This window comes from Salvelinus namaycush, chromosome 3, assembly GCF_016432855.1.
Source record: "Salvelinus namaycush isolate Seneca chromosome 3, SaNama_1.0, whole genome shotgun sequence".
Lineage (NCBI taxonomy): Eukaryota > Metazoa > Chordata > Actinopteri > Salmoniformes > Salmonidae > Salvelinus > Salvelinus namaycush.
The window spans coordinates 28,602,508-28,625,705 of record NC_052309.1 but is presented as its reverse complement, the minus strand read 5'-3'; the positions used below and the strand labels follow the sequence as shown (position 1 = coordinate 28,625,705).

General features: G+C 41.8%; 1 long non-coding RNA gene across 1 annotated transcript; it reads right to left on the bottom strand.

The window, feature by feature from the left end:
• Positions 1–19,535: 19,535 nt before the first annotated feature.
• Positions 19,536–21,016, bottom strand: LOC120044314. Its single transcript, XR_005476542.1, has 2 exons — positions 20,783–21,016; positions 19,536–19,898 (listed from the first exon to the last, which is right to left on the bottom strand). It is a non-coding gene; the product is annotated as an uncharacterized LOC120044314 (long non-coding RNA).
• Between the last annotated feature and the right edge of the window lie 2,182 nt (positions 21,017–23,198).

Sequence of the window (23,198 nt, the reverse complement as noted above, 5' to 3'; positions counted from 1 at the left end):
CTACGGCCTTCTTAGACTCAACAACCCTGAAGCAATTATTAGCAGACAAAAAAGAATCACTAAAAACAGAGATCACCCAGAAATAAATATTATACACAGGAATGGATGACTTTCCCATAGAATTCTATTTAACATTTTGTAGCACCTCTATTTACACAAATGACAACACATATGTCACTCAATTCAGTGCTTCCTAGTCCCATGTATCAAAACGCTATTTTAGTTATATTAAAACCAGGAAAATCTGGAGAGTCATCACAGACCCCATATGTTTAATAAATTGTGACAATAAAATAATAACAAAGGTCATAAGCAATAGAATGGCAAAAGTCTTACCAGACTTGATACATATCAATCAAACAGGGTTTAATAAAAATAGCCACTTACAAACAAATACAAGGACATATTTAAATTTAATACAATACGCTAAAAAACAAGATATAATTTTATCAATAATGGTTGTTGATGCCGAAAAGGCATTTGACCATCTTGAATAGCCTTTCAACATTCCAGCAGAAATAATAAATGTAATAAAAATATTATATAAATGTCCTAAAGCAAAAATATACACAAATAATACACTGCTCAAAAAAATAAAGGGAACACTTAAACAACACAATGTAACTCCAAGTCAATCACACTTCTGTGAAATCAAACTGTCCACTTAGGAAGCAACACTGATTGACTATAAATTTCACATGCTGTTGTGCAAATGGAATAGACAAAAGGTTGAAATTATAGGCAATTAGCAAGACACCCCCAATAAAGGAGTGATTCTGCAGGTGGTGACCACAGACCACTTCTCAGTTCCTATGCTTCCTGGCTGATGTTTTGGTCACTTTTGAATGCTGTCTCTCCTCAGTTTTGAATGCACATTTGTGGCCTGCTGGAGGTCATTTTGCAGGGCTCTGGCAGTGCTCCTCCTTGCACAAAGGCGGAGGTAGCGGTCCTGCTGCTGGGTTGTTGCCCTCCTAAGGCCTCCTCCACGTCTCCTGATGTACTGGCCTGTCTCCTGGTAGCGCCTCCATGCTCTGGACACTACGCTGACAGACACAGCAAACCTTCTTGCCACAGCTCGCATTGATGTGCCATCCTGGATGAGCTGCACTACCTGAGCCACTTGTGTGGGTTGTAGACTCCGTCTCATGCTACCACTAGAGTGAGAGCACCGCCAGCATTCAAAAGTGACCAAAACATCAGCCAGGAAGCATAGGAACTGAGAAGTGGTCTGTGGTCACCACCTGCAGAATCACTCCTTTATTGGGGGTGTCTTGCTAATTGCCTATAATTTCCACCTTTTGTCTATTCCATTTGCACAACAGCATGTGAAATTTATTGTCAATCAGTGTTGCTTCCTAAGTGGACAGTTTGATTTCACAGGAGTGTGATTGACTTGGAGTTACATTCTGTTGTTTAAGTGTTCCCTTTATTTTTTTGAGCAGTGTACATTATCTGATGGAATTGCTTTAGAAAGGGGCACAAGACAGGGAAGTCCCCTCTCCCCCCTCCTGTTTGCATTGGCAATTGAATCGCTTGCAGAAAGAATTAGACAGGAACCAAACGTAACAGGTATCAGCGTTGGTAAACATGAATATAAACTACATTTATATGGTGACAATCTCCTGATATACTTGACCAATATTGAAAACTCAATACCCTGTTTTTTATATTTAAGATGCGCATGCTCATCCCTAGAATCTTTTCACGTGTCTATTTTCAAAGGATAAAGCTAAGAACATGAACAACTTCATAGTTAAGAACGCAATGACAATATGTAAGAAAAGAAAATGTATTCTACAAGAACCAATATCTGTCCCTAAAAACACAACCCTGTAGAACAATCCTTGGATAGATTTTCAGAATTCACTGATAAATTGGCCCACATGGAAAACTAAAGGCACAGAAACCATAAATGACTTCGTAATAGGAAATACATTTATTTCCATGAGAGAATTAAAAAACAATTTTGGACTGACCAATGTAGATATTTTCAAAAACATGCAACTTAAAAGTTTCAAATCATGAAATTTCGATTTTAAATCTATTGGACATCAGAGCAATCTTGAGGGAATCCTATTTCAGTCAGAAAAGGATATTCATATAATAAGTAAGATATACAAAACCTTTCAGAGAGCCTATCCAACTGACAATCTTTTCGAAAAAACAAACTACTGGAACCAAGACTTAAAAATAACTGATATTGGCACAAGATGGAGGGAATGTTGGAACATAATTAATGAATTTACAGTTAACAAAAATTTATGTTTAATCTAGTATATACTAATTTAGTCTCATGACATAAGAGACAAAATTCACAAATTCTACAGCACAACGGCAAAGTTGTTCTTAAGTGTAAAACTAACAGTGACTAAATAATCCATGCCTTCTGGGAATGTAATAAAGTCCAAAAGTTATGGGCGGAGTTAGAAAGTTGGCTGTCAGAAGCAGCAGCTATAAGGGCACAAGGCGAAACCCAAATGCAGACACAGGAGGCAGATGGTTGAGCTCCAATATTTATGAAACCAAGATGGGTAGGCAAAAGGCAGGTCGGGGACAGGCGAGAGTTCATAAACCAGGTCAGAGTCCAAACAGTGCCAGGGGATAGGCAGGCTCGAGGTCAGGACAGGCAGAGTGATCAGGCTGGCAGATTCAGCGTCAGGGCAGACAAAGGTCAAAACCAGGAGGGCTAGGAAAAAACTGAGACTGGGAAAAATAGGAGATAGGAGAACTGCTGGTTGACTTGGCAAAACAAGACGAACTGGCACAGAGAGACAAAAAACACAGGGATAAATACACCGGGGACTAATGGGGAAAACAGGAGACACCTGGAGGTGAGTGGAGACAATCACAAAGACAGGTGAAACAGATCAGTGCGTGACAGTAGCGGTGTGTGGGTAAAATCACTGGGGAAGCCAAGCCAGAAAAAAAGCAGCCATATTACAACATATGTGTTATTATAATTGTGTTGTTTGCTCTATAACCTGTTAGTTCATATGCCTTGCGACCGTGATATATGTCTAAGGCCGAGACAATAAGAAGACACAGTGGCAGAATAAATTCAATCACACCTTTGTTTCATCATAAAACCAACCTCTGTCCGGTGAAGTCCACAAAGCATATTGCATGTAACAAACAGTTACATGACCTACAGCATGGTCAAGAAAGTTCATGTTTCTGACATTTTCAGACTACTAAACAACTACTGATTTAGAACCGCAGAGAGTTAATGCAAGTCGCAAAGAAAACAGGAGCTGCCTCCCCTATTCTATGGGGGTGACACAGGGTTCAATTCTCGGGCCAACTCTCTTCTCTGTATACATCAATGATGTCGCTCTTGATGCTGGTGATTATCTAATCCACCTCTACGCAGACGACACCCTTCTGTATACTTCTGGCCCCTCTTTGGACACTGTGTTAACTAACCTCCATACAAGCTTCAATGCCATACAACTCTCATTCAGTGGCTTCCAACTGCTCTTAAATGAAAGTAAAATGAAATGCATGCTATTTAATCGATCACTGCCCGCACCAGCCCGCCCGTCCAGCATCCCTACTCTGGACGGCTCTGACTTAGAATACGCGGACAACTACAAATAGCTAGGTGTCTGGTTAGACTGTAAACTCTCCTTCCAGACTCACATTAAACATCTCCAATCCAAAATTAAATCTAGAATCGGCTTCTTATTTCGCAACAAAGCATCCTTCACTCATGCTGCCAAACATAACCTCATAAAACTGACCATCCTACCGATCCTCGACTTCGGCGATGTCATCTATAAAATAGCCTCCAACACTCTACAAATTGGATGCAGTCTATCACAGTGCCATCCGTTTTGTCACCAAAACCCCATACACTACCCACCACTGCGATCTGTACGCTCTCGTTGGTTGGCCCTCGCTTCATACTCGTCGCCAAACCCACTGGCTACAGGTTATCTACAAGTCTCTGCTAGGTAAAGCTCCGCCTTATCTCAGCTCACTGGTCACCATAGCAGCACCCACTCGTAGCATGCGCTCCAGCAGGCATATCTCACTGGTCACCCCCAAAGCCAATTCCTCCTTTGGTCGCCTTTCCTTCCAGTTCTTTGCTGCCAATGACTGGAACGAACTACAAAAATCACTGAAGCTGGAGACTCATATCTCCCTCACTAGCTTTAAGCACCAGCTGTCAGAGCAGCTATTTATCTTGCTCCTTCGCACCCCAGTATCTCTACTTGCACATTCATCTTCTGCACATCTACCATTCCAGTGTTTAATTGCTATATTGTAATTAATTTGCCACCATGGCCTATTTATTGCCTTAACTCCCTTATCTTACCTCATTTGCACTCACTGTATATAGATTTTTTTGTTTTCTTTTTTTCTACTGTATTATTGACTGTATGTTTTGTTTATTCCATATGTAACTCTGTGTTGTTGTATGTGTCGAATTGCTATGCTTTATCTTGGCCAGGTCGCAGTTGCAAATGAGAACTTGTTCTCAACTAGCCTACCTGGTTAAATAAAGGTGAAATAAAAAATATATATTTAAAAAAATCCTGCACCATTTCAACTTTAACATTTCAACATCATCAAATCACCTATGCTTACTCTAATACAGTGACAACTAAAAGATGCCAAAAACTATTTAGTCCAATCAACGTAAGCTAAGTATGATGGTTCTGATGGTTCTGGTTCTGGTTCTGATTTGTTTGTGTGTTTGCGTTCATGCAAGTAGAAAAAACATGTTGACTCACCCTACTTTTAGATAAACGCCAATGCCATCCTCCTCTCTTTCATATTGATGACATTTATTATTATTTTTATTTTTTGGTCTATGAGTACAGTACACACTTTTATATTTTTTGTCCTAGGCTAAAATGCTTGCTCGCTAGCCTAACTTCCTTTCATGGGCAGCGTTAGCTAGTTAACATTAGCCATCTACATCTAGCTACATATTGAACTTCCATCCTCTCAGTCCAGGGGCACAATGTATTTTATGGGTGAATCAGAATCGCCGTTATAATCATTGGCTAGTACGGTGAATTAAATTAAACCACAATTCTAAATCCCTCTCTCCATCCATGGTTAACTTAGGAAAGTAACAATTTAGGTAGCTAGCCACTGGAGGACAACAACACAATTCAAATTGTTTCTCTCAATGACATATATCTCTGTGATAGGAGTGAAGCCAAATCCAAACTGGCTTCCCTTGACACTTTTTTTTGGTGCACCTGGACCATTCACAGTTGATCTCAATGCTGATGGGCTATTATTTTATATGGGATATGAGGGTGCAATGAGATATTTTATTTATTTAACCTTTACTTAACTAGGCAAGTCAGTTAAGAACAAATTCTTATTTAGAATGACGGCCTACACCGGATGACGCTGGGCCAATTGTGCGCTGCCCTATGGGACTCCCAATCCCAGCCAGATGTGATACAGCCTGGATTTGAACCAGGGACTGTAGTGACACCACTTGCACTGAGATGCAGTGACTTAGACCGCTGAACCACTCGGGAGCTACCCGATGGGTTGGACTTTACTCGTCAATCATCTTGAAAAAACGTATACTTAAAAACTGGAAATCAATCCTGCATCATTAACACAATGCAAAGGTCAAATGCTTTGTTATCTAAATGTTGAAAGTGCGTGGGCAACGGAGTTTAACAAAATGGTGCAGTTTGAGGCCATGTGGCAGAGAGCGTTATGGGCGCTGGAGATGTGTGAGCGTGTGAGCAGGTGGGTCTGGGCTGGGGTGATGTTGTGGAGGTTTGTGTGTTGTTGTTTTGTATGTGTATGTTTTGTATTGTTAAAAAATATAAATATCCTAGTGCTGAGTTAATGTGAGTTAATGTGTAGCGGCTAATTGTATAGCTTATGTGTATGTAGATCGACAGGTAAATTAAGCTACATCAACCAATAATGGCTGGGGTAATTTTTGCTTGTTTTTGCTATTCTCCAAATATAATTTTAGAGTTTTTAATGTCTTGGATATTTACAAAGAAGATTGAGAAAAATACTGGATTAAAAATACCGGAGTTTGTGCGCAGGTACAGCTGACTAGCACTAGCTAGTCCAAAATAATATTGCGATATGTAACTGTATCGGTTCTTCCCCCCATCACTACTATTGACCCTGCTCAGTCATTATCAGATCAGCATGGGACACACATATTGGGTTCAGATAACTAACTGTGCTCCGGGAGAGATTTGGCCCTACTGTAAAATAATAATACGTGCCCATACTGTAAGGACTGTAGGACGGATACCATGCTAATCTCTCTCTGTAGGGTTTTAATTCAGGGCTGAGAGAAAAAGCACGAGAGAGAGAGAAACAGCGACCCAGAGAGAGAAAAATAGAGAAACAGAGACAGGGAGAGCGACAGAGAAACAGAAGACAGAGGGACAGAGAGAGAGAGGGAGAGTGAGCCTAAAGCACAGTAGTACAAATAGTGAATCCTCCAGCAGCACCATCGTTAGGCCCTGAGGGAATACTAGTGCTTAGCAGCAGCCTCCCTGATCATCATTACTAAATGTGTTGACAGAAATGTAGTGTCTCCTGCTAGCTAGCCATGATGGTACACTTTTTATTTTACTCATTGTATTATTATACAAACACCTCAAGTCAGATGTGTAACAATAATGTAATAATGTTTAAAAAAAGAAACCCTGAAAATATTATTATACCCATTAGAATTGAGAAAGTGGTGTGTGGGACTCAACTGAAAATCATGGCAAGTGCCATGTACTGCACTATGATGCTCATGTAGTTGCACAGCCTCATTCTAATGTTTATAGATACAATGCATATTACCAAGGCTCTTATTGTTTTAAAACAGTAGGAGACAGGCTTAGTTTCAGTGTGGGTGAGTGTATACAGTGTTTGTGTCTACAGTGTGTGCATGGCCTGCTGCGTGTGTGTTTGTGTGCGTCAGACAAAAAGCAGATTAGTGAAAACACTGAGGTAAAATAAGCAGCCTGACCTTGCTGTGAAACTGAAAGGCAATCCTCTAAATGATCCGCGGGTCACTAGCTTTGTCCTTCAGACAGTTAAAGTCTATCCTTCTCATCCCCCTCTCCCTGCCTATCTCTCACTGCTTCTCATCCCCCTCTCCCTGCCTGTCTCTCACTCCTTCTCATCCCCCTCTCCTTGCCTGTCTCTCACCCCTTCTCATCCCCCTCTCCCTGCCTGTCTCTCACACCTTCTCATCCCCCTCTCCCTGCCTGTCTCTCACACCTTCTCATCCCCCACACCCTGCCTGTCTCTCACTGCTTTCTTATCCCAGTATTTCTCTTTCTTCCTCTCTAGCTCACTCATTCTCTTTCCCCCTTTCAATTGTCTATCCTTCATCTACAGCATTTGTCTCCCTTAGTGTCTCTCAATTTTCTTCTCTCTATTTCTTTACCGCCTACTAGCTCTATTTCTCTGCCTTTCCCCCCTCTTTCTCTCTATGCACAACAGTCTATGTCTACATGTGCCACTAAAGAAAAGAACGCGGGAGCAACATTTACTCAACAACCTTTGATACCTCTGTCATCCTTTCATGTCAGGCTCCTTGAACACGTTAGTCTGCTAGTGTTATTTAAAGCTGTGTGCCTGTGTGCGTTCCTCATGACAACATCGTGATGGCACTGATGTGTCTGATACCCCAGTGTGTTCAAAGCCCAGAGAACGCCAGAGACACAGAGCAGACATTACAGTCACATTAAAAACTTCCCAGACTCTTTGAGCTGTGAAATATCTGACGCTAAAGAAGGCAGCAGCTAAAACAGCGTTGCCTTGCCAGGTGAGCAGCACAAGCCCCTTGATGTATAGGATGCCTCAAGAGTTGCTGCATTTGCTGAAAATTACAAGAGTGTCAGCAAGTTCCAGATGTCAGTTACGCAATGTCTAATTACGTGCATTAACAGTCCAAAACTCGCTGTGTGTATGTGTGTGTGTGTGTGTGTGTGTGTGTGTGTGTGTGTGTGTGTCTGTGTGTGCGTGCGTGTGTGTCTGTGTGTGCGTGCGTGAGTGTGTGTTTGTGTGTGATTGCGTATGCATTGTCAACTCCATGGAGATGGGATTTCAAACTGACATATTTTTTTGTTTATGGGAAAATAAGTCCTGCTAAATCACCACCGACGAGATGTTTGGGAAATTGGTTTACATTGCACTATTTGCTTTAACATACTGCAAGTCATCTCTCAAGACAGTGTGTTGTGTTGTGTGTTGGTCCTATCCACCCTGTGCACTGTTAACCAACTGTTAGGATCTCCTTGCTCAAGGGTAAGCCAACAGCCAGGCAACTACCAGTGTCCTGTGATTCACCTCGACTACCATCTGGACAGCATTGTCAGCCCCTACTAATCTAACCTACTGTACTGCTGTAGTTCCTACTGCTCAATCAATAATACCAGTGAATAAATGAGAGCTGAGGAAAACAACAAGATTGACAAACATAATATCTTCTATATAGTATGAGAGGATTTGATCAAGTGTTAGGGGTTAACCGGGGTAAACAAGTCACATGGTTAAGCACTAGAATATTACTAACACCTACTGGAGCGAGAGGATTAGAACACAATGATACAGAAGATAAACAACCTATAGATACAGTAAGAAATCCCATAAATATATAATGCATACAATATAATACATAAATATAGTAAAGAGACATTTAAATAAATTAATATGGCCCATGCATAGAGAATATGTGTGAGGACTTTACAGGGCAGGACAGAACATCATAAAAGTGAACAAAGATCTATTACTGACCTTGCTGTGTTGATGACCAAAACCTTTACTTTTGAAATACTGAGTATATGCACAGCCCCAGCGATCGGTTAAATGTCCAGACAGATTTCCAGTAATTGGGGATTGACATCAATGAGGGTGGCAGGTAGCATAGCAGTTAAGCACGTTGTGCCAGTAACTGAAAGGTTGCTGGTTTGAATCCCTGAGCGACTACGTGAAAAATCTGTTGATATGCCCTTGAGCAAGGCACTTAACCCTACTTGCTACTACTGTAAGTCGCTCTGGATAAGAGCATCTGGTAAACGACTAAAGTGTGAATGACTTTATCTCAGAATAAATGACTGGCTTGGTTCCCAGTTTTCTTTTTCTAACCCTGACCTTTAACCGTGATGGCTATACCTCCTGCACACAGGAATAGCCTGTGTGGATGATCACAAACAGGATACAACCACCGCTTTGAAATGGTAATGGAGAGATAAGTCATCATAATTCATTAACCTCTAAAAGTCTAAGCATATGGAATTGTTTTAAGATGGTCATACCCTGGATAATTGAGTTATTTGATTTGGAATTTTAGGACCCCTTTAGGTATATAAAAAAAAACATATTTAAAAATGATTTGTTAAAATATTTCATTTGTCCTTTGCTACTTACTATAGCCCATAGAAATGCATTGAATAACACAAATTCATGAATGGTAAAAAATAAATCATAAGAAATCATATTTAGAAGAGTCTGTCCTTTATCTAGGAGATATAAGAAAGCACAAAACTACCTCCATACTTCTATTCGTTTGTATGGGTTACCGTCAGACGAGTCCCGTGACACTTGTGGGAGTCGTAGAGCAAAACGGAGAAGACCATTGTGTTTCTGAGAGTCTCCCCTTTCCATAATAGTTTGTAGTCCACACTGTTCAGACGCTACAGATATTTTCGTAAGAAGACCAATTTTCGGGATGTTTCAAGGTCTGAGAAACACCTCTGTAGCTCAGCCGCCTTCCACTGCAGATGCGGAAGACAGGCGGATGCCGTGTATTGAGACGCAGCCCATGCAAAACTGATATCTCTAACTTAAACTGACAGATATTGATGGGGATGTTTTTAGTATGTTACTTAGATTGACGCATGGGTGCATCAATAGACTCTTAAGGATTGAATAGATGTGATAATTTAGTGACAGCATTATGTCTGGTGTAATGAAAACTGTAAATGTCCATAATGATTTTGAAACTTCCTTTTGAGAAGTACATAGAATGCCTCAGATCGGTATCTCTTGTCATAAATTGAAAGGGGAAAAAAGCTTCATAACAGTTTTCAAAAGCACACCGCCTGCTCTGGTCCTATTGTGAAGGCTCTGGTCCTCTCTCACACACACACACAAAAACACACATGCTGACACTGAAACAGACACAGGATGACGGATCGATTGCGGAGTGACAGCGGTGAGGAAATAGAGAGAGATTCAGGATTTACATCGTCCTCTAACACGCTCATATAAACCCCCCAATGATAAAGAGACTGCACTCTGACAAGGACACACACCCAGCCCTCGTTTGGCCACTGAGGAGTTAAAAGATTTGCTGTCTTCTTTCTCCCCGTCTCTTCGTTCTTTTTTTAAAACCAGATTTCAGCGCAAAGCGAATAACCTTTGTGAATTATTTAGTTTATTGACCTCTTCAGGGATTTAATATGAAGGTCGTTTCCTGATGGCAGAGCGAGTGCCGGCGGGGTCCTCAGGTGACACTGGCAAGGTCGCCCGTCTCCCTCCAGTTAATAATATATTTGTCACACGCAGTGTGTTAGCCCCTGACACAGTGCTACTCCCTTTCACTTGATTAGCAGGACCAATAAGGGCTGCCAAAGATAATAAAGGATACATTGGCTTAAGGAGATGTGTTAAATGTCCCCAGCATCTCTCTCTATCTCACACACACCAGATACGCACGCACGCACGCACACACACACCTTTCTCCCCTCCCTCCCCTCCTCTCTGTTCTTGTTTTATTGTTTCCCAGATGAAGGTTAAAGGGAGATGCTGAACAGACAGAACAGCCTTGGGGCCTTGGAGGTGCGGCTGAGCCATGGCGCTGGGGTGCGGCTGTGGGCAGGAGGAATTACCCACACTAGCTCAGCCCCTTCAACTCTCTGCTCTCCTCTCCTGTGTGGTGGTGTGTGTGTCAGAGGGGTGAGGCTGCTCTGCCACAGGGCCAAGGGGCCTCAGCATCCCACGCACACAGGGCCAGCAGAGGGGTGCTGGTTCCTGACCGAGCAGTCACTGATAATAATCAAGGAGAGCTATCGAGCCTTATTAGCCCTGCCATTTGGCCAGGATGAAGCGCAGGAGCGAGCCCAGGTGAATTATGGGGGAATGGTGAAATGGATTATGGTTTGGGGTAGCAAATATTTTGTGGCACAGTGTCGTAATGAAGTTGGTGCAGATTGTGAGGATGGAGGTGGCGGTAATGGAGGTTTTAAATCTTTTGAGGCGTTTGTGTCTTATGTGCTACATTATTGATTTTATTGTATGAACGCCCAGTGATAATGGAGTGTGGGTTTGTGTGTGTGTGTGTGTGTGTGCGTGTGTGTGTGTGTTTGGTTAGGGGATGACAGACAGATGCGGGTAGCAGGCTGTGTGCTGCTGTGTGTCTCCTGTTTGTCCTCTGACTGACTGGACTAATTTGCATGATGAGGTCAGACAAAGGTAATGTTTACAGCCATATATGGTTAACACTTTGTCTGAAAGGGGGTTCAGGGGGATACAGAAACCTACATGAGATAACTTCAACATAATCATTCTGCAATATTTGACAAAATGCATTAGTATGGTTTAATCTTTAAACATAAATAACATAACTAATTGTAACGACTTTCCTCTTCTTTTGACGAGGAGTAAGCGATATCGGACCAATGTGCAGCGTGGTAAGTGTCCATTTTAATATATAAAACTGAACACTACAAAAATACAAAATAACAAAGTGAATGAACAAACGAAAATCGAAACAGTCCCGTATGGTACAGACACAGGAAACAACCACCCACAAAACACAAAGGAAAACAGGCTACCTAAATATGGCTCCCAATCAGAGTCAACGACTGACACCTGCCTCTGATTGAGAACCATACTAGGCCAAACACATAGAAATAGAACAACAAAACAAAACATAGAAAAACAACACAGAATGCCCACCCCAACTCACGCTCTGACCAAACTAAAATAAAGACATAAAAAAGGAACTAAGGTCAGAACGTGACACAAAATATTTCCATAAAATTGCATCACACATTTTTATCAGATTAAAGGCATTGTGCTGTGAAACGTAAATGAGATGAAATAGCATAAAAAATTGACACTGCAAAATACCCATACCGTTCTATGTTACTTTCTATGCTATTTGGAGACGGTAAGACTAGAATCGAGGTGAGATCTGCATTAGCAAGAAGAACATTAGCATGATCAACTGTATGATCACACTGCAGAAAGACACAGTACATTCTCATGAAACCAATACGTTTGGAGAGTCTATAACGACCTTCTATTCTTGACCTTCCGTCTATTATCGCAACTGCCCACCATCCATAAATCTGTTGATTTCTATCTGTAAGTCATTGTTCCTCCCGCAATCATTTCTCTAGCACTACAATTAGGCTCTTAATACTGGACATCATGTTTGCTAAATCCAGATGAACTCAAGCCACCAACGCTTGCATAGAACATTTGAAGATGATTAATGAAGACAATAGTGGCAATTATATTAAAGACTTTCTTGGTGTCTGGGAGAATTAACACTGCTACAGTAGATGTTAAGTACTACAGTACAGTAAGTAGCCTACTGTTCATAGCTATAAAAATGCTTATAGAAATAGTGGTCACACTTCACTTGACCCTGGCTGACATTAGAACAAAGATGTCTGGTACTACATGTAAAACAAGTATGATAACTATGAGTATGCACGCATAGCCCTACTATTGCATAATTTTGAAGATGAATAATTACGTCTGGTCAAGCCAACGCAGAGGAAGGATGCTGAGCATTTTTGTCTGTAGTCTGTAGACCAGTCATATGCCCTCACTACTCTCTCTTCTGGGTAACCCCTGCAGTATAGTGGGGCTGGTGAGGCTGGAGAGACTAGAGAGAGGTCACCTGTACCTCAGCAGTGGGCTAGAGAAAGGACACTAGTGCAGACAATCATTGACCTCTTCATTAAAGCGGACTGGGGCAGACCTCTAGGGTATGGGTTCCACTTCCAAAGTAGCTCTGCGACTCCAACATTATTTGCAACCAGACAAGCCTATTGTAACAACAAATAAAACAATATTGATTTTGCGAGTGGCAACAGTGACGTGCGTCTTATTGATCAGGATCAAGCACTTATCACTCTCCAGACCCAGAGTGTGCCAGTGTTAAGCGCCGGTCCCAGGTCTTAATTACGACAGTGGCCTTCACAGGGTTCCTGCCCTAATGATGGCCCAATAATACTATTGTGTTTGACCTTATCTATCACCTGCATGGCCAACGCATGGGATCGGATTATTCTCACCCTGCCTGCCTAAGCTGAGATGTTTCTCTTTAACGCTGAACAACATATCTACCATTTATCCTACTCTGTCCATACATAGGATTTAATTGTAAGGCTGTGGGTGCTATTGGTCAATGGTGAGAAGTTCACTTGGTGTATTGTCCACATACCATATGCCGAAACAATATCGTACTATGGAAGCTCTATGGAAAAGTGAAGACATGATTTTCTATTCTATAATATAACTACAATATCACTGACACTTAGGTGAGTGTTGGCATTCACATACCACTATAGGTTCTGACATGCATTTTAGGCGTACTGTATATATTGTATAATGCATGTATTTTATTTGACTCCTACTCATTCAAGGATTTGTCTTTATTTTTAACATTTTATACATTGCGGAATAATAGTGAAGACATCAACACTATGAAAAAACACATATGGAATCATGTAGTAACCAAAAAAGTGTTAAACAAATAAAAATATATTTTATATTTGAGATTCTTCAAATAGCCACCCTTTGCCTTGACGACAGCTTTGCACACTCTTGGCACACTCTCAACCAGCTTCACCTGGAATGCTTTTCCAACAGTCTTGAAGGAGTTCCGACATATGCTCAGCACTTGTTGGCTGCTTTTTCTTGACTCTTTCGGTCCGACTCATCCCAAACCATCTCATTTGGGTTGAGGTTGGGGAATTGTGGAGGTCAGGTCATCTGATGCAGCACTCCATCACTCTCGTTATTGGTAAAATACAAATGATACAAATATTGGTAAAATGCAAATGAGTAAAAACAAATGATAGTCCCACTAAGCCCAAACCAGATGGGATGGCGTATCACTGCAGAATGTTGCTGTAGCCATGCTGGTTAAGTTTTCCTTGAATTCTAAATAAATCACAGACCATGTCACCTGCAAAGCAACCTACACCATAACACCTCCTCCTCCATGCTTTACTGTGGTAAATACACATGCAGAGATCATCCGTTCACCCACATAGCGTCTCTCACAAATACACGGTGGTTGGAACCAAAAATCTTCAATTTGATCTCCAAATTTGGACTCCAAGGACAAATTTGGACTCCAATGACAAATTTCCACCGGTCTAATGTCCATTGCTCGTGTTTCTTGGCCCAAGCAAGTCTCTTTTTATTATTGGTGTCCTTTAGTAGTGGTTTCTTTGCAGCAATTCTACCATGAAGCCCTGATTCACATAGTCTCCTCTGAACAGTTGATGTTGAGATGTGTCCGTTAATTGAACTCTGTGAAGCATTTATTTGGGCTATAATTTCTGAGGCTGGTAACTGTCATGAACTTATCCCTATGCAACAGAGGTAACTCTCGGTCTTACATTCCTGTGGCGGTCCTCATGCGAGCCAGTTTCATCATAGCGCTTGATGGTTTTTGCGACTGCACTTGAATAAACTTCTTGAAATGTTCCATATTGACTGACATTCATGTCTTTTAAAGTAATGATGGACTGTCGTTTCTCCTTGCTTATTTGAGCTGTTCTTGACATAATATGGACTTGGTCTTGTACCAAATAGGGCTATCTTCTGTATACCCCCTATCTTGTCACAACACAACTGATTGGCTCAAACACATTAAGAAGAAAATAAATTCCACAAATAAACTTTTACGAACGCACACCTGTTAATTGAAATGCATTCCAGGTTACTACCTCATGAAGCTGTTTGAGAGAATGCCAAGAGTGTGCAAAGCTGTCATCAAGGCAAAGGGTGGCTATTTGAAGAATCTGACATATAAAATATATTTTGATTTGTTTAACACTTTTTTGGTTACTACATGATTCCATATGTGTTATTTCATAGTTTTGATGTCTTCCTTATTATTCTACAATGTAGAAAATAGCACAAATAAAGAAAAACCCTGGAATGAGTAGGTGTTCTAAAACTTTTGACCAGTGGTGTATTTGTCTAGCTAAGTCAGGTCACTAGACCTTGATAAGAGCATGGGAAATAATACTAAACACACACCATGCATACAACCATTACGTGAAATGAGAAGAAGATATTAGTACTAATTGAACGTATTAGATGTGCTTAAATTATTCTTAATGTGCTATTCAAAAGTGTACCTATGGGTAATTTCCTATTTTACGTGCATCACAATTAGTTTGTCTAGGAAAACAAAATTTGAAGGGATTTGTGAAACAGAGCTACTGGTAGAAGCAGGATGTTGGTCATAAAGGCTAGCTATCACACTAAGAGGAGCATATTGTATGTTAAGGTTCTGCTGTCAATCTCTGAACCTCAGGACCATGCAGGTCAATCAATTTGACCTGCATGGTTCTCTCTCTCTCTCTCGTCCCAGATCACTGGAGGAGTGGAGAAAAAAATCTATAGAGTAAAGTAATCAGTGGGCGGAAGATACTGGGAAGGCCTCAGGGCCGCTTGGCTACCTGAGTTCCATTTCACGCATCAGCAGCTGCAACACAAACACACCACGCTCTCCTCGCCTGTCCTCCCATCTTAAACAACACAAGCAGCCCAGTGCTCCGCCATGCTCTTCACCCCTGTGACCTACTCCTCCCCAGAGGAAACTCCCAGAGCGCACTGCAGCACACCAGAGTCTACCTGTCCCGACGTCCGGTGCCTGTTATTGATCTCCAGTCGAACACACCACACACCCAATACGACAGGCCTCTCTCTATAGTGTACTATAGCACCGAAATCCTGTAATGTCAGAGGCCGTGGTGCCATACAACTGCCCATCTCCTCTCCTCTCCCACTCCACTGCTGACATCATCAACTAATGTACATGAGACAATCTATCCTGCACCTGGTCCGCATGTACGGCCTCTTTGTTCAATAATGCGATGGTTTTTTTACCACTCTGTCCCTCCGTCTGCAAAAAGGTTCAGTGAGCCATTTGACAAATTAAACAAAATGTCTCCACATAAAATGACTCATCGCATTCAGTTCAATGGTGCCTGGTACATCCATGATACCAGAGGTGGGACAAAGTCATTGTTTTACAAGTCACAAGTAAGTCTCAAGTCTTAGCACTCAAGTCCCAAATCAAGACAGGCAAGTCCGAGTCAAGTCTCAAGTCAAGACAGGCAAGTCCGAGTCAAGTCTCAAGTCAAGTCTCAAGTCCTAAACTTTGAGTTTCGAGTCCTAAACAAGTCATAATGTGCTCTTCACCAAATATAATACCATTTCATATTTTTAACAAGAGTAATAGTATATTACATTTACGCAGATCATGAATGCTTTTAAAAATATCTAGATATTTATTACTTTCCAAATAAACGTTATATTTCCATGGAAATACATGGGTAGCCATAAGAAAGACACACCCCCCCCAATAGTGATCGACATTCGAGGTTCGCTATGGGGCGCAATCGGGCGATGTAGGCTTGCCCAACCTTATATATACACACACACACACACACACACACACACACACACACACACACACACACACACACACACACACACACACACACACACACTCTCTCTTTCTCTGTGTGGTTACAGTAGGCTAATGTATGTCAATGATTTTAGGAACAGCAGTAACATCAGGCAGGATTTAGGCTACTAACTGCCTAGCCAGTTGTAGCTCAATCTTGGGTGCAATGATCACATTCCCGCACTGACTGACTGTGTGGAGGCTCATTGATTTAACTTTACGTTAGCCTACATACTACACCAGTAAAGTAATAAAATATATAGCTGTCGGCTATATTAGCCACGACTTACCGTTCTTTGTGCAGCTTCAAATGTCGAACAAAGTTGGAAATTGTTGCGCCTCCGTCTATAATTTTCTTCCCGCATGTTCTGCAAGTTACAATCCGTTTTTTGTTGATACAGCGTCATCTTTATATCCGAAAATAATAATTTTGGGTATCATCTTTCCAAGGGCTTCATCTGAATTCACCCACCGACGTTCCTCTGCACTGCCACGCACAACTTTTTCTCAGCTGGCACAATTTGATTGGCTGCTGTCCGATTCAAACTGTAATCCGTTAAATGAAGAGTTGATGCGCTGCACACTTTTTTTAATAGCATCATTTTTAATATTTGGGCTTGGGGAGGGTGTCAAGTCAGGTCGAGTCATAAGGCTCAAGTCCAAGTCAAGTCACGAGTCATTGGTGTTCAAGTCAAAGTCGAGTTGCAAGTCATCATATTTGTGACTCGAGTCCAAGTCATGTGACTCGAGTCCACACCTCTGCATGATACTATGAAGGAGTGATCTGTGTTCAGTCATTGATCACTGAAAATACAGTACTTTAGCACAGAGGCCTCTTCAACCTTTTCTTGCCTAGCGACCCCCTCCCAGGCAAACCGGCAACCCAGGTACCCCCATCATATGTTAGCATGTCTTGTACAGAAAGTCTTATCTTCAGGTGAATGCAGACATCATTGCACGCACGATAGAACAGCAGAATGTGTACCGCAACTTTTTTTTGCGACGTTACTCTTGAGAGAATCTGTCGCACACCGACAGTTGCTGAGGTGCAGGTGATAAAGAGTAACACTGAAATGAAAAGAAGTCTTCGCACACTCAGGATCAATGCACAATTTTCTATTTGAAATAATAAGCTAAGCTTTTGGTCGTCAAGACTTTCATCAGAGCTTTTACCATGCTGCACAAAAACAAAGGGACTGGGGGCGAACAGTGGCGCTGTTTCCCCTAATGCAAATTCCATCTTTAAAGTATCACTTGTGGTTTTGAGTGTATTCCTTCCTTCTTGTAGTAAGTTTTACAGTGTGCCTGGTTTACCTTTAGGTGACCTAGAAGACCAATGGTGGGTGCAGGGTCACGTTGGGTGGTACAAGAGGGAGAAATGGCTGGGTATTTGTTTAACAATTGTAAAATGCAAATGACTGTATATCCTGAAGCACTGCTGTACTAACAAAGGACCAGAGGGAGAGGTCAGAAGTGTTTACAAAGGGCCAAGGGAGGAGGAAGGATTGTAGATGGCTTTCCCATTACATCTCAATGAGATGGATTTAAACATGAGGTGAGAGAAAACCTCAAGATGGGATGGGTCTATCAATGGATCCTGTGGAACAACAACACACATGATCTCACAGTTAAGCCTGTTTTTATGTATCGAGACAGACAGTGCCAATACAATGTAATCAACTGAGCGAATACAATACAAGGGCTGATACGAGGTCGAATTTGGAATGAACTTTAAAGCGAACAGTGTAAACCAGGGTTGGGGTCAATTCCCTTTCAATTCAGGCAATTCAGGAAGTAAACTGAAATTCCAATGTTCCTCATTGAAGTGGAATTGACCCCAACCCTGGTGGAAACATCACATGGTAAAGGGAAACTTCACCGCTAGACACTATTTGGGGTGTTTTTCCAGTCTCCTTACATAATTATGAGTGATGAGAGGGTGTTTCAGACATAATTATGCACTACAGCTGTATTTCTGAATTTTTGTGCCCAGAGAGCTCAACCAATGACGCCATTTGTTGATTGAGCCTGCTGCCTGATCTAAAAATTAATGGATTCATGTTTTGCTAACTGTCTTTGCTATACCTAAAATGTACTGTCATCTAACGTTATAGCTAGTCAGCAAACTAACGGAGCTAGCCTCAGTGCCTTTCATTAGGAGCAAAACTGGAGAAATGTCTGATGGTGGAGAGTAAAGGAATGACTTTGGCTTTATGACTCATATTAGTCGTGGAGTAACTATACCTGTGTGTTGTATCTATCTAGCTAGCTAATGTGTGTCTGTGGGATATCTCATATTTCTACACCATGCTGCTACAGTAGGAATAAAGACAGTACACAACAATTGCCCATGAATGTCTTATAGCGTTTTCATCTTTCTCTTGCAGACAATATCGCTTGGATACAAAGAAGTTGATGACTCTCAAGAGATGTGAAAGGTCCCATAACAACAATCTCCCCTTGTATCAAAGTGACTCCGAACACCTCACTGCACCCCCCAAACACACCATATGCAAGTATTCCCTTGGTAGAACTGTAGTATTTATTATAAGCGTTAGTAGTATATTTTTCTTCTACTGTATATAGTGTATGTCATATATTGCCATAACTGTTCCTGCATACTGCTGTGTAAATGTACCTAGGTCTCCAGAGCAAATAAACGTCTTGAATACAAGCCACGGGTACTTATTTGCTTTATCGACAGACTAATCTACTGTTTTATTAAAACATGTTTACTTGGCAACAAATTAAAGTTTAAATGATACACCAACCCCTTGCATGATTTGTTTTATCAGGAAGATTGAAGCTAGTTTAACCAAATACATGTCATGAATATCACAATGAATTGATCCAGAAGTTGAAGTCAACACTTTATTGGTTTCTGATGCACCTGGAATTGTTTACTCACTGAATCTAATACATTCAAAAATATTATATAACACCATTATATACATATGTACAAGAGCTAGAAATATCTATACCACAATGCAGTTGTGAGCATACTGGGCATTCTATATTATACTACAACATCAGTCTCACTGAATATGTACGTTGTGTTGCCTGAATGTTCCAGTCAGGGTCCTGAATGTTCTTCAGCTGGTGAACCTCTTCTTGTGTTGGGTAATGACATTTGGTTTAGCAGGCTTTGGCGCGGTGGCAATGTTCTTCACCACCCACTGCTTCGACCTCTTGCAGAAGCTTTGTATGTACTCTAAGTCCCCTGGAAAGACATGAAGACTTATCATGGGGGTGTGTAATCATACAATAAACCATGTTCATCTGTAAACATAAAAGGGTACAGTAGACTGGTATGTGTTTTGTTACACACAGTCAATAATGGGGCATTGAGATGGGCTGTTAGCAAAGATGTGAAAAGGTTGAGGGGGGCTTGACTTGTAGACCATCTAGTCATGTATAGTTGTATATGAGCACCTACAGTTGTGCTGTTGGGTAGACAAGCACGGCCAACAATAGAGTAAATAGTCTAGAAGAGTATACTAACAGCCCCTCTCCCTCATGCCAAATAACTGACTGTAAGGGTGTAAAAAGTTTGAGGGACACTTGTCTTGTAGACAGTTTAGCGTATTGGTGATTTTGTTTTCTCAAGAGGGTATTGTGCTTTCATAAATACCTTTGGCTGTCCTGGCTTGTTTCAAAGTCAGATGATGTTGAACTTGAGCTTATTCCAGACTGAAAGCTTTAATCCAACGGGTTCACAGCCCCCCCGCCCCCGTAATGTCAATAATAATAATAGTAGGGGGGGCTTATTTTTGTCTTGTTTGCATATCCCAACCCCACTGAGCTTGATGTCGATGCCGCTGCAGATGTTGATGAGATCGGACTCTAAATAAAACCCATAATGCTAGTCACGTTAGCCTCTGCGGTAGTTAGCTAGCTAGCCAGCTAACGTAGCCTAACGAAGCTAATGTTAGCTTGCAAAGTTTCAAATAACATCGCCAGATAGCAGCTGGCTAGTTACATCATTATGCTTTGGAATGTCTAGCCAGCGCATTATAAAAGCTACCTAGCTAGATTTTGGTTTAGATAAACAAATGTAGTTCGATGGTAGTTAACTAGTTAGCTAGATAACGTTACCTACGTTACCTCAGCTTGCCTTCTTTTCTGCTGCACTGATGTTGGCTGATCAGATGTCCTCCTCTTTGAAGTGAAGGGGAAATTCACTGGAATAGCATCACTTTTCAATTTTTGACGACATGGCAACCCCATCAGTTGAGACTTCAGTTCCACTTAGAAAACCTCTGGCTGAAAGTGCTGGCTACAAAACCAGACATTTTGATTTTTCACCCATCAATTGGATACCCTACTCCTCCACGGGGCGGTCCCCCACGTCCTGAAATCGCTAGGAATTCTGGATATTGTGGTTGGCTTACAACCAGGAAATGTAGCTGGCCCGTTTCTACCGGTGAGATGCAGAAATGCTCGTATTTTTGTGTATTGAGGAAATTCAACATTTTTATGGCACATCTAATATTTTAAAAACATATCAATGGGCATATATAGTGAAATAGAGCAGTGGTGAAATTTCCCTTGAATCTTCTACTGACTCTTTAAACCAGCCCATCATCACAGGTGTGACAGACAGTGGGTCTTTGATCGTGGTTGTCTAAGTGTTCCCTCCTACCTCTATTTACAATGTCCTAATGGGGCCTTTATGAGAGGGCAGGTGGACATCACAATAAGCCCTGTCAATTTAATCCCACTGACTGCTGTCAGGTCAGAATGGAGCTGGTGCTCCTTTTATGAGCAGTTTGACCGCGTGGCTCCTCAGAGTCAGAGTCATCCCATTCCTCTGTGCTGTGGGATTGGGTGACTGGGAGAGCAGCGTAGCCCTGTTCCATGGAGAGGGGTCGGTTGGCGTCAAGACTGATTCCCAGGATTTGTGTCTGTGGTGGTGAGATTACTACTTGGTGTAGTTTAGTTTAGGCCTTTCTCCGGCTTCAGCAGAACATGTTCGCAAGCGGCTGGCACGGGGTCACCCTGATCCCTGCTTGCCCATTCTCTCCTCCTCCTCCCTTGTTCTCCTTTTCTTGTCTCTGTGTTTTTTTGTGATGTTATCTTTTCACTCTCCTCCCACTCACTGCTGTTCCCTGAAGCTGTCTCGGGCTGAACAGCTCATTGTTTTTGTCCTTGTCCTGGTTTCCAACACGGCATGACTAGTCAGGGTGCTTAGCTGTTTCCTACACAGCCCCCTTTGAAAGGAGGATGGGTCAGAAGAAGGCCAATGCCGACTTAAAGACAATTCATCCTCTCGCAGCAACACTCAGACTGTATCCTACATGTCAGTGTTCATTCTCATATCAGGACTGAACAATACTGAGCCCTGTTAGCGTGTGATTTATTTGGATCCATGCACTATATGTGATTAATCTTCTTACTGTATGTAAAATCAACAAAACATCCTCCTTTTTATAGATGAGAAGCAACATAATGAAACATCTGAGCGTGTGAACAAAGAATGGTGATGCAGCTCAATAGCATTTTTTTTTGTATTACTAACGCAGGCAGGCAGCGAGTACTGCGCAGGCATTGCCATGACAAAATTAAACAATCCTCCTTTCAGCTTTGTCTGTTTACATAAGTTGTGTCTCCTTTCGTCTTTATTTTTATTCTGATCATGCACATGCTGAGGCGTTACACAAATCAAGAAGGAACTCCTTGCAGATGGGTTGATGAAAGCTGTTCTCTCTGCTCCATGGGGGGTGGAGGGGGGCTGAGTGATTGAAGAGAAGACATGTTGTTCTGTTCATCACGAGGGCTCTAAAATTGATGTGCCCTTTTGGCTCTGCCGGGGTGACCTTAAAAATCTGAAACTCTCGACGAGAGGCACGGCCACTGTCTCAGCACTGATCAATCTCCATCCTCTGCTGCCCTCAGCTCCCCCTCTGTGCCATTCACACACAGACATCACTACTCAAATAATACAGTTTGTTCGTAAAGCTGGTGGCATGTCATCAATAACAGGTTATAGCAGCTCTCATGAGATCTGTGGAATCAAATTAACAGGCTTGTTGGAAAGCTATCTAGCTAGGCTGAATTGCCAAATAGCATTATGTTACCTTTGTGTGAAGGTATATCACCATTCCATTAACCATCGAAACGACCCCACTCCTGAGATTGACTGGCAATGGGGATCTGACATTGCAATTTGCAATGACCACATAGGAAGGAGCCGGCTGGAGAAGTATTTGGGTAAATAGAATCTCTTTCAGGCCATTTCTCTCTCCGGAAAGGAGGCAATGAAACCCTTTATCTACTACGTGCCCAAGAATAATTATATTTTTTTCTCTCTGGCCTTGCATTGCATTGTTACTCGATAATTACCGTGGTCCTTGGAGGATTCTCATTAGGGTGTTGACCTTGAGGAGGCTCATGCAACATTGACATCTTGACTAAAGACCGGAACACTCTTCATTCCATTCCACAACACACAGCGCAGGCAGGGACACTCCGATCACATTGTCCGCCGTGAGCCAACTGGAGCGGAAAAGCCAGTGGAAGT